This window comes from Parasteatoda tepidariorum, chromosome 6, assembly GCF_043381705.1.
Source record: "Parasteatoda tepidariorum isolate YZ-2023 chromosome 6, CAS_Ptep_4.0, whole genome shotgun sequence".
In the NCBI taxonomy this organism is placed as follows: Eukaryota; Metazoa; Arthropoda; class Arachnida; order Araneae; family Theridiidae; genus Parasteatoda; species Parasteatoda tepidariorum.
The window spans coordinates 48,921,830-48,932,827 of record NC_092209.1 but is presented as its reverse complement, the minus strand read 5'-3'; the positions used below and the strand labels follow the sequence as shown (position 1 = coordinate 48,932,827).

At 25.9% G+C, this 10,998-nt stretch overlaps 1 long non-coding RNA gene across 1 annotated transcript in view; it reads left to right on the top strand.

Moving 5' to 3' along the window:
• The first annotated feature begins 191 nt into the window (after positions 1-191).
• The window catches only part of LOC107439502 (uncharacterized), a 21,551-nt gene continuing 10,744 nt past the window's right edge, over positions 192-10,998 (top strand). Inside the window, exons 1-3 of the long non-coding RNA XR_011637005.1 lie at positions 192-513; positions 1,067-1,263; positions 1,341-1,400. This is a non-coding gene — a long non-coding RNA (uncharacterized lncRNA). The remainder of the gene's footprint in view (positions 514-1,066; positions 1,264-1,340; positions 1,401-10,998) is intronic.

Below are 10,998 nucleotides of genomic sequence, written 5' to 3'. Positions count from 1 at the left end.
TTACCAATTCCTAAATTGACCAAATATCGTGATTTTCGTGGCAAAAAAAGAAAAGAAGAAAAAAAACAAGAGGCATAGGTTTATGTGGTAAACTCGTCAATCTTTTGAGATTAAATATTTTTCCAGCGAAATGTGAGCCAATAGAAACAGAAATGGGCAGCTCAAAGCTTACTTACATAGTAGACAACAAGCTTAAAGCAAACTTCAGTTTGCCAAGTCAAGAAAATAGATTAAATTTAAAACACTCTTGAATTCGTAATTTGAACTTTGTGTGCAATTTAAAAAAAAAATTCTGAAATAATCAATAATAGTAGCTGAGCAATTTAAAAAAATAAGTGAAAATTTCTAATAATTTCCGAAAAAATAAAGATCAAAACTCTACACATATTTATGATAGAATCGATGCGAGTAGTGGGGGATAAAATAAAGACTAAAATGCATTATTTAAGCTTTTTATATGTTAAAAATATTCCATAGATTTTATTCAACCAAATTTATAAAACATTAGAAAATGTATGCATTGATTAATTAATTCTTTTGCTATAAATCTGAATGTGTAACAAAATCTCTCACTCACTGTCATAAAATGTAAATGAGGGTGAACTTTAAAAAAATGAAAGGAAAGAGCATGATTTCTAAAATAGTTTATATTTTAAATTTTCGTGATTTTGGAATATATGTTTCTTTATATCTATATATTATCCATTTGAAATCTTGCTGAAACCAGTCATTATCAAATTTTTATTTCTCTAATGAGAATAGAAAAATCATGAGCATTTCCTTCCTCTCCAATACGCAATAAAAGCATATTTTGAATATAATTCTGCAGAAAAGAAAAATCTTTCTAAATTTTTTGCAGAAAAGAAAAAAAAATTTTTTTACTTTCCAAAAGAAAAATATTTCTACCTACAAGAACTCTGTGACAACATCTCTGTGTCGCGTGATTCTGCCAAGGGGTCTATTACTGTGATACTTTTGTATTTAAACTTATGTCTATAGTGATATAATTTATTATCATCAATTTATTACTTGTGTACAATCCTTATTAGCATTTAATTATGTTTAGGTGGGAACAAGACTTCAACTATTGTGATCAAATTAGGAAAATTAACATTTATAAAAAGGGAAACTGGCTTTTAGATTTGATTGGTGCTGCTGTTTCTGATTATTTGATTGGAAATGCAGACAGGCATGACTATGAAGTCTTTGCTGATTTTCCAGACAGTAATACCTACACTTAATACAAAGGACACTAATACAAAGGTAATACAATAACTGTTTTTCATTTATAGATCAAAATTAAATTCTGTTATTACATTTATGTATTTTTATTTATTTAGTTTTGGGAATTTATATTGGGATGAATTAACAATTTTAGCTCCTTTGTATCAATTTTACAAGTATGTACATATTTTTTATACTATAAATTTTTATTATTTCTTAATATATTTCTGGCATAAATTAATTCTGTAACTAAGAACAATGTAATATTAAATGTATAATTAATAAATAATCTATGAATATTGGAATGCTCATAAATTATATTAATACGGTACCATTTTTCCATAAATGTCTGTAATGTTATGATTTGAATTTCTAAATGGTAACAAAGTTAAATATTTGCAATTTAATGCCCATTATGTATAATATTTAAAACTAGAAATTGTTTGATATTAATAATAACAGGAAAGCTTTCTTTATTATGTAAGTAACATTAAATGAATTGTTCATAAATTATTTTACTAGTTAGATAAATATAATAATAACTTATCTGCTATATTGGTTTGTTTTCCCGTTTTGCAAATGTCACTTAATTTAAGGCAATTTTATCATTTATGAATGCATATTTTCCAATATAGAATGCTTAAATCTCTGTTGCAAAAAATTCAAACTATTCCAATAATGTTTTAAAACTTTTAAAAATTTATAATTTTGAAAAAAAAAAGAAAAAAAAACTGGCTGTGTCTGACATAATATATTATATTACATCTATAACACTTGGATTTTTTTTAACCAAAAATATTAGAAACAATAATAATTATTTTTGATTAAATAACTCTTGGTGTTATTTATACTTTCTCCAATTTTTAGTAATTTTTAAATATTTTAAAAATAAAAAACTGGCTGTTACTGACATAATGTGTTGTGCTATGTCCTTAACACTCAGTTTTTTTTAACAAAAATTATTAACAGAGCTTAAATTTTTTAAAATTTAATTATGTTCTTTAAAAGTCTATAACTGTAACATTCAGAAATGTTGAAATGGCTATTCTGTGATATTTTACATTGCCTTTCTACTATGAATTGTTTTTTTTATTAGTTTAACCTTTGGGGAAGTAGATTATATTATGAACCTTACTTATACTTTGACTGAAATCTTTTTTTAATAGTTGACTGTTCATAATATGTGTTAGTAAGCATTTTTTTTTTTTATTCTGTAAAATAAGATCACAATTCCATAAAACAATTTAGAGTGTTGTTTTTATGAAGGGCTATGATGGTTTGAATTTTGAAACCCATATGAAAATAATATTTTTATTCTGTTATCTGTCCATTTCACTTTGCAATCTTTCTCAAAATAATGGAAAATAAATAAAACAGTTATCATCATGTACTAGGAACCTGAAGTGTTGAAAGAAATTGTCAGAAAAATGATTAGAAAATTTTAATGTGGTGATAATTAACCTCTTTTAACAGGTTAAAGTTTATTTAGTACTAGTTTACCAGGGGTGATTGTGAGCCGAAGTAAAAATTCTGAAAAATTTCGAGTTAAAAAAACAGTTAAATTGAAAAATAAGAAGAAAAAAATTAAACAATGTTTTTTTTTCCCTTTTTCTCAATATTTCTTAGTTTACTTAAAATATATTTAAAATTTTACACATACCTATGATGACCTGGAGAAGTAATTAAAATTTACAAATATGTCTCTCTTTCTTGAGTTTGCGATTATAATAACTATTTACTGATAAAAAATGAATATTAATCATGAATATAAGCTTATAAAGTATGTGACTCTCACATACAAACAAATAAAATAAACTGTATTTTTAAGTTCCACCTTTGAAAATTTGATTTCCGGAAACTTCTATGATCAATAATTTTTTGAAACGCCTGGACCTTCGATCTCCAAAAACTTTGGGATCACTGTTAACGAAAAATCCTGAAATCCAGATTTTTTCCGGAGCACAATCAGCCCTGGTTTACATAATATCAATAATATAAATTTATGTGAAAAATGAAATTTTTTTGTGTTATTGAATATTGTTTATTACAACGTTATTTAACATTAAATAGTTTAAAAATACCAGTGTTCAAAATACTTAAAAAATAACAAGTGGGGTCTATACTGAACCCTACTTCGATACTTATTCTTATTAAAAAGTTTTGCCGGTTTTATTTGAAATGCTATTTTTTTATTTGCATTTTCCAAATCAATTATAAATTCAGTCATACCTCAATTTCACTAATTTGTTGATATCATAAGTCTTTAGTCATTTGTTATTTTGATAACAGAAAATTATTTCTTAATAAAATTAATCTTTAATTTTACAAAAATTTTTGGTAGCATTTTAAAATCTCACCCATTAATCTTCCTTATTTATTTTCACCAAGGTACAAAAATATTTTTGCAAAGGATTGTTTTTTTTTCTTCCTTTGAATAACACTAGGTAGACTTGGTAAACTAGAAAGTAATCAAGTACTATGTCTTATTGATTTTGGGCAACCAAGTCCGATTAGTACTTTCTAGGGAAATTTTTTTTCTTCCTTTTTCTAAACCTTGGATCTCAAAGTAAGAATTTTCTTTTTTATTTGATTAGATAAATCATTCCATATATTGGTAAATCTTTTTTATATATTAAATTATATAAATTAAACTATATATATGAAAATAAGACTTACAACCTGATTTATTCAAAAAGCTCACCTTAGATATTTTTAATTAGTGCAAAATGCTAATTAAAAAATTGGATTAACCCTTTCATGCCAACTGTCATGTATACGTGCCAGCAAGAAACGCTTTCACTTCCTGACTCTTTTTTATTTGATTAGATAAATCATTCCATATATTGGTAAATCTTTTTTATATAATAAATTATATAAATTAAACTATATATATGAAAATAAGACTTACAACCTGATTTATTCAAAAAGCTCACCTTAGATATTTTTAATTAGTGCAAAATGCTAATTAAAAAATTGGATTAACCCTTTCGTGCCAACATCTGACTGACACCCTGGAATGTTTTAAAAAACTATAATTTTAGGCACAGGATGGCATTGCATCTTCATAGGATTTGAGATACTTATAAATTTGACCTTCTATACGAAATGAGAAACATATGACTCATGTGGTTGTTTATTCTATATATATTAACACAAGGGGAAAGGAATATTTCCAAATTGAATGCTTTATGACAGTTCCTTAAAAAGAGCAAGCACTACAATTCTAATTTAAATAATTAGAATAAATGAAAAATTCATAAGACTCTTTATTTTTTACTTTTATTAAGTTGCAGATTTAATGAGCTAAATCTACATATTTGACAGTACTTTAAATATTGAAAAAAATCAGTCAATAGTGTCAAAAGTCCTTTAATGGTAAATAAATCATGAAAATTTTTTTTGAAAAACGTAATGAAGCCAGAAAAAACTCAAGCCAAAAAAGGATATGAATAAAAATTATATGTAATATATGTTGCTCATCTACTTATTTCATGAATTCAGGCTTAACAGCAAAACCCTCCAGCTGTTGACAAGTGCTTGCGTAAAAGAAAGCTATTTGTAGGTGTTTTCAACTCCTGTTTTGAAATGGTAATAAAATGCATTTTCTGAATAAACGTAAGCTGTCATATTATTATTCGGATACTGTGTTTATTTGTATGTTATATAATCAGCTTTTAAAAATTATAAATTCAGCTGATTTGCTTTACAAATAAATAATGTTACTTGGTGAATCATCAGAAAGCTTTCAATAGTCCATAGTATTTTATGCAGTTATGTCTTTTCCAACTGTAAAGGTATACAAAATTATTGTATAAAATTATCCTAGTAGTTAATAAGTAATTAATCACTTTTAATCTAAATGTAATTTAAATCTTACTAAATTTTATATTATCCTGCCTTTTTGAGATGCTTTAACAGATAATTACTTAAAATAGTTAGAAACAAAACATACAAATCTGTATATAAAAATTGCTTAAATTATGCAAGGGGTATTTCTTAAGTAATTGATATGTTATGATAAATTAATTAAGGCCTAAAAATTTAATTAATTGTAGTGTTGTGAGTCGCACTTGTTATGGATATATTCTGGCAATTTCATGCATATGTAGGAATTACACTGCGTACAAATATTACTTTTGCCATCAGATTTTTTAATAGATTTTAGATATTTTCACATACTCATTTCAAATCTGCAATCAATTTCTCTAAGCTACAGTTTTAATGTAATTTGATAATATATTCCTAACCAAGAATTTTCTTTTAAATTTACTCAAGTTATCACTTAGTGCTCTCACTTCTCTGGTACATAGGGACTGGTGGGAAGATGGTAATAATAAATTTCAGTTCATTCTTTAAGCTTAAATATCAACCAGCAAGTATTCAATCATTACTCACAGAAAATAAATTCACAATGAAATTATTCAAAAAGAATAAAATGTTTTACATTTCAGCAAAATATTTAAATAGTATCAAAGAAAACATAAAAGCTATGTTTTTTTGTGTGTATCTCTAAGATTTGTTTCTAGTTCTAAGAATATTTCATTTTAATAAATATATACTTTTAAAATCAACACTTAAAAATTATGTTGTTTAAAAATCACATTTGTATCTAGTACAAAACTTTCACTGCATTACAGATTGTGCAACTTTGAATAAATATATAATTTAACCTTTTGAAAATGGAGTTCAATATCTTTAAAATAATACCAAAACTAACGTTTTAACTATTACCAACATTAATATAATGTTATAAATTTTTTATAATTAGCAACAAAAAAATATATAAATTTTTCACTTGTATTACATAAATTGTAGGGTAGATTATCAACGCTTTTGTATGTTGTTATAAATAGGTAGTTAATTTGTAAATTGTTTTTGTGAGAGTCTACGAAATATAACTTGATTGTTGAACTAGTGTTATCACTTAAAAATTGCTTTATACATATTTTTGTTTGCTTTGTTTTTAATACATTTTAATACATACATACAATATAGAGCCATTTTCTTTTAAATTAATTATGATGTACTCCTATCTTGGATAAAAAATAATTTGCATCATAATTTACTGAGTAGACATTTGTCATTCTTTATTGTAAAAGCACTTTAAAAATAAATTTTATAAAAACGAAAACATTTCAGTGTCACAAACATTTTGTGACATCAAGTTATTACTTGCATACAAGAGATAATATTTAGAAACATGTGCACAAAAAAGTACAAACGATAAACAAAGTTTGAAATAAAAATCTCCTGTTTCACATGTCTGCTTGAATACTCTAATATCTCGGTATTGTAGATAAATTCCAGAGCTTCATATTTGTATTCATTACAACATGACATGATTCTTATTATTTACAACAAAGTATACTTAAGAATTGAAAAGCCACAGATAAATAATAAAACTATTATAAGTGTCTCGACTTTAAAAAAATAAGTAATACGAATACAAAAAAGGTATAAACTAAAAAGGGAAAAAATTTCAATAGATTTGGTGTTCATATAGAAGTAATATGATGTATAAAGTTTGATCAAATACCCCAAATTAAGTCAAAATTGATACACAAAAATGTTTACATACACTTCAGTATGCAGGGATGAGAGTAGTCAGAAAGTAAAAAAGAGGAAATCCAAAAAAAAAATATATATATATATATATATATAAACAAAAATTTGACAAAAAAAGTGCGATTTTTAAACTTGTAAACCATGTGATTATAAATCCCGATATGAGGCTTTTAAATCACGTAAATATGAAACTCTACATCGAATTTAAAAAATGCGAAAATATAAATCATGATGCGTAATTTTTAGATCACGATGCATAATTTTTAAATCGCGAGATGTTACAACCGCAAAAACGAATCACGACATTGGATTTTAAGCTCGCGTGAATACAAATTGCTACATAGGGCTTTAAAAGCTCGTAAATACAATTCAAGATATTGGTTTTTTAAATCTCGTAAATAAGAATCATAATGTACTATATTTAAATTGGGTAAATAAGAATCGCAATGCAACTTTTAAATCGGGTAAATGCGAAAATCGATGATTGATAATAAAATCATGTGAATAAAAATCGAGATATTTGCTGAGTCTGGACTTGGGATTTACAAGATTAATTGAATGAGCAAATAAATATTTTCACCGCAAATCCACCTCTATATTTTTTCTCTTTTTCTTGTTTGTTTTCTAGCCAGAATACAAGAAGCAGCGACGTCTGAATTGCGAAAATACGAGCTATCCCGCCGACGGATAAAAATACGGAAAATCTTATTTTCTGTGCTTGAAATCGGAGAAAATAGCTAATATAAGTAAAAATGCAGAGGGGTTAGCAGCTACGACGTAGTTTGAATTTTCTGTTTATCTTTGAAAATCGTAAATAAATATAATTATTTTACTTCAACGACTGAATTTTTTAAAAAAAGTGGGATATTAAAAAAAAATGAAACTTTTAGAGAATCGGAGTTTTTGATAAAAAGGCTGAAATTCGAGAGACAAAAAAAATCTCATCCCTATATAAAGGTCAACCCGTTTTATCCCAAGGAAATGATTTTTAGAGAAACTTCAAAGAGAGGAATAAGGACTTCAATAATTTTGCTCCGTGGAAAATTAAATTCCTCATGAAATATTTTAACTAGTGCAAAAAATTTTTTAGCGGAAATTAGCGGGAAAAATGGAAAAATCTGAAAAAAAGAGGAAATCCGCGGAAGAATCTCATCCCTGAGTATGGAATTTAAAACGTATGTATTTAAATAACTATTCAATTAGCTTAAATATGTATATTAAAAAAATCGTCTCATTCGAGAAAATAAGCAAATTACAAAATGAGCAAAACACTAATGGAACAAAGCAAATTAATTTTGGAAATTTCTTTAAGAAATGCTTTGAAAGAATAGTTTTATTATAGGATGGCTGAACGAAAGGTTCCAGAATTATATAACATCAAATAAAAATCAAATTAATATTTTTCTCTAAAAATAATTTAAATTAATTGTCATTCATATTTAAAATAATGAATTGCAACTGACATATTGCACAGGTTAAATGGAAAATTACAAATAGCAACAGTTATAAAGTACAATAAAAAAGTATACTATAAAATATGACATAAAAATTTTAAAATGGAGGAAAGCAAGGGAGGCAGCTCAAGGTATGGAACAAACTTTCGCCCTTTTAATTGGTTGTGGGTAATGTACCTATAGGCAAAATTTTTCATAAAAAATATTGTGTTCCTTGATTTGTCCAATATTTGTTAGAAGTACATGAGTTAAAGAGTACAAGATATTGTTCCATATAGTCAAAAACAATAACCTAGTTAAATAACAGATTGTTAAGAATAAAACTAAGAATTTTCACAACAATCATATGTAAGCAAAAATATAACCATTGTTTAATTTTAAAAAAAGTGTAAAGAACAGTTACAAAGTGATTACATTATAACTAGTGAGCATCACTAATTGAATATACTGTTTTAAACATGAAACAAAATATATAATATTACAATAATAAGTTAGCTCCAATTTTGGCTTTGATAATTAAAAATATGCTTTTGCATCAGGTATTTTTAGTAGAAAATAGGGAAATTATAACTAGTTTATGATTAAAATATGCACTTATTGCTTAAAATCCTGCATTTCTACTTTTTTTTTAAATTACATTTTTATTAACTTGCTTTTTTGTGTATGAGAGCTAAATTTTAAAATTCCAGTTTTAACCACCTTTGACCACTATTGTTTTAAAATAAAAGGACTCTTTATTGTGTCACACATTCTCTATTCATGAATCAAATTTGTTTCCAATTTGAACCATTATACAAGTTTATCGTCTAATATTGTTTAAAAATAAAAGGACTCATTATTGTGTCACACATTCTCTATTCACAAATTAAATTTGTTTCCAATTTCAACCACAGGGTTGCCACAGAAAAAAAATTAACAAAATAGTTACTTTTAGTAGCCTAAAGTATGAAAATAGTTGCCTAAATAAGAAAAATTTAGAAAAAAATAAGACTAAAATTTTATTAAATAACTTAATTGTCATATACCATGATCTATTTAGTCAAGTTGGTGGCAAATATGATAATTTTTATATAAACTATATATATATATATTGTAAAAAGTGATTACTCAAATTCGAAATTTATGCACATTGTAATATCAATTAAAAATTGGATTTTTTAAAATCATGGAGAATTTCATAACAATAAACGTTGAAATGGCGATCGAGAAACGAAATAGACTTACGATATAATCTGTGCAAATTTTAATGCATTAAGAAGTGATGACTCAAATTTGCAATTTAAATTTTTTATCTTTTAATGTTTCACTTATTTAATTTTTTAAAATTTTATTATTTTCATTTTACATTTTTTAAGAAAAGAAATTCAGCGTGTTCAGATGATTTCGCGGGCTGCAGGTTTTTAACCCAATTTATGCAAAAATACATTGCTAGGGGTACAGAAAAATCTCCTAACAGTCTCCTTTTCCTGAAAATAGTTGCTTTTTTAGCAAAAAAAGTTGCCCTAGTTGCCTCATGCTGAAAATAGTTGCATTTTAGTCGCCTGTGGCAACCCTGTAACCATTATACATTACAAGGTTATCGACTAATATTGTTTAAAAATAAAAGGACTTTTTATTGTGTCACATTCTCTATTCATGAATTAAATTTGAACCTTCATGATAAAAATTTGCTTCCAATTTGGACTGTTATACATTACAAGGTTATTGACCAATATTGTTTTAAAATAAAAGGACTTTTAACTATGTCACACATTCTCTATTCACAAATTACATTTGAACCTTCACAAATTAAATTTGCTTCCAATTTGAACCGTTATACATTTACAAGGTTATCGTGCAATATTGTTTGATAATAAAAGGATTTTTTTTTGTGTCACACATTTACTATTGCAATAAAATCATGTATAAATGTAGACGTATAAACTTAGAAAATATACTAATGCATAGATTTTATTTTAGAAAAAAAATAGATAAAACTTAGTCTCCCCACAGATAAATTTTTTGGCTAGGTGATACTAAATCCAGTAGATAAGTTAAAATAAGATGAATAATTTAACCACACCTAGATTTAATAGAAACTAATAAAAGTATAATTTGTTCCCCAACATATTTCAACTTTCTTTTTAATTAATTGGAGACAAAATTAAATCTTTAAGCTAATTTGTTATATTTTAAATTAAATATAACAGATGTATAGAAAAAAATATTTTGATTATTTTTGTTGAAATGAAAAAGTCTACAATTTTAAGTTTTCTAATTTTTGAGAGAATAAAATATACTTTTTCATTTTACCTACTTGATCCAAAAAAACATATACTACTTACAGGGTGCGTAGCGTTTGTAAAAAGTGCTTAAAGGTGCTTTTTTGGGGATTTCGTTTTTAAAAGCTTTTAAAGGTGCTTTTTTCAGCTGGTGTTTTTAAAAAGTGCTTTTTTTCCACAAATTTTTTTTTTTTTCTTCAGTGATATCTGGTGGATCCCATGCATTTCACGAAAAATGGGGTGTTTGCTACGTAATCATTCACGCGGACTTCATGTCGTACCCACGTTATGACTTGCGCATGAGCGCACACTTAAAACCGAAACCCGAGTGCTCCAATTCGGATCGAGAATATCAGATCCTTATGAAATTTTTTTCTTTTTAATTTAATTTTATTCTTATTTATTTTATTTTACTTCTAACACTTTTTTGACGTAGGGGGTAAGGGTACTTTTGTTCTGAGTTCAGGGTGAAGTTGAATTCACTCGGTGATGTG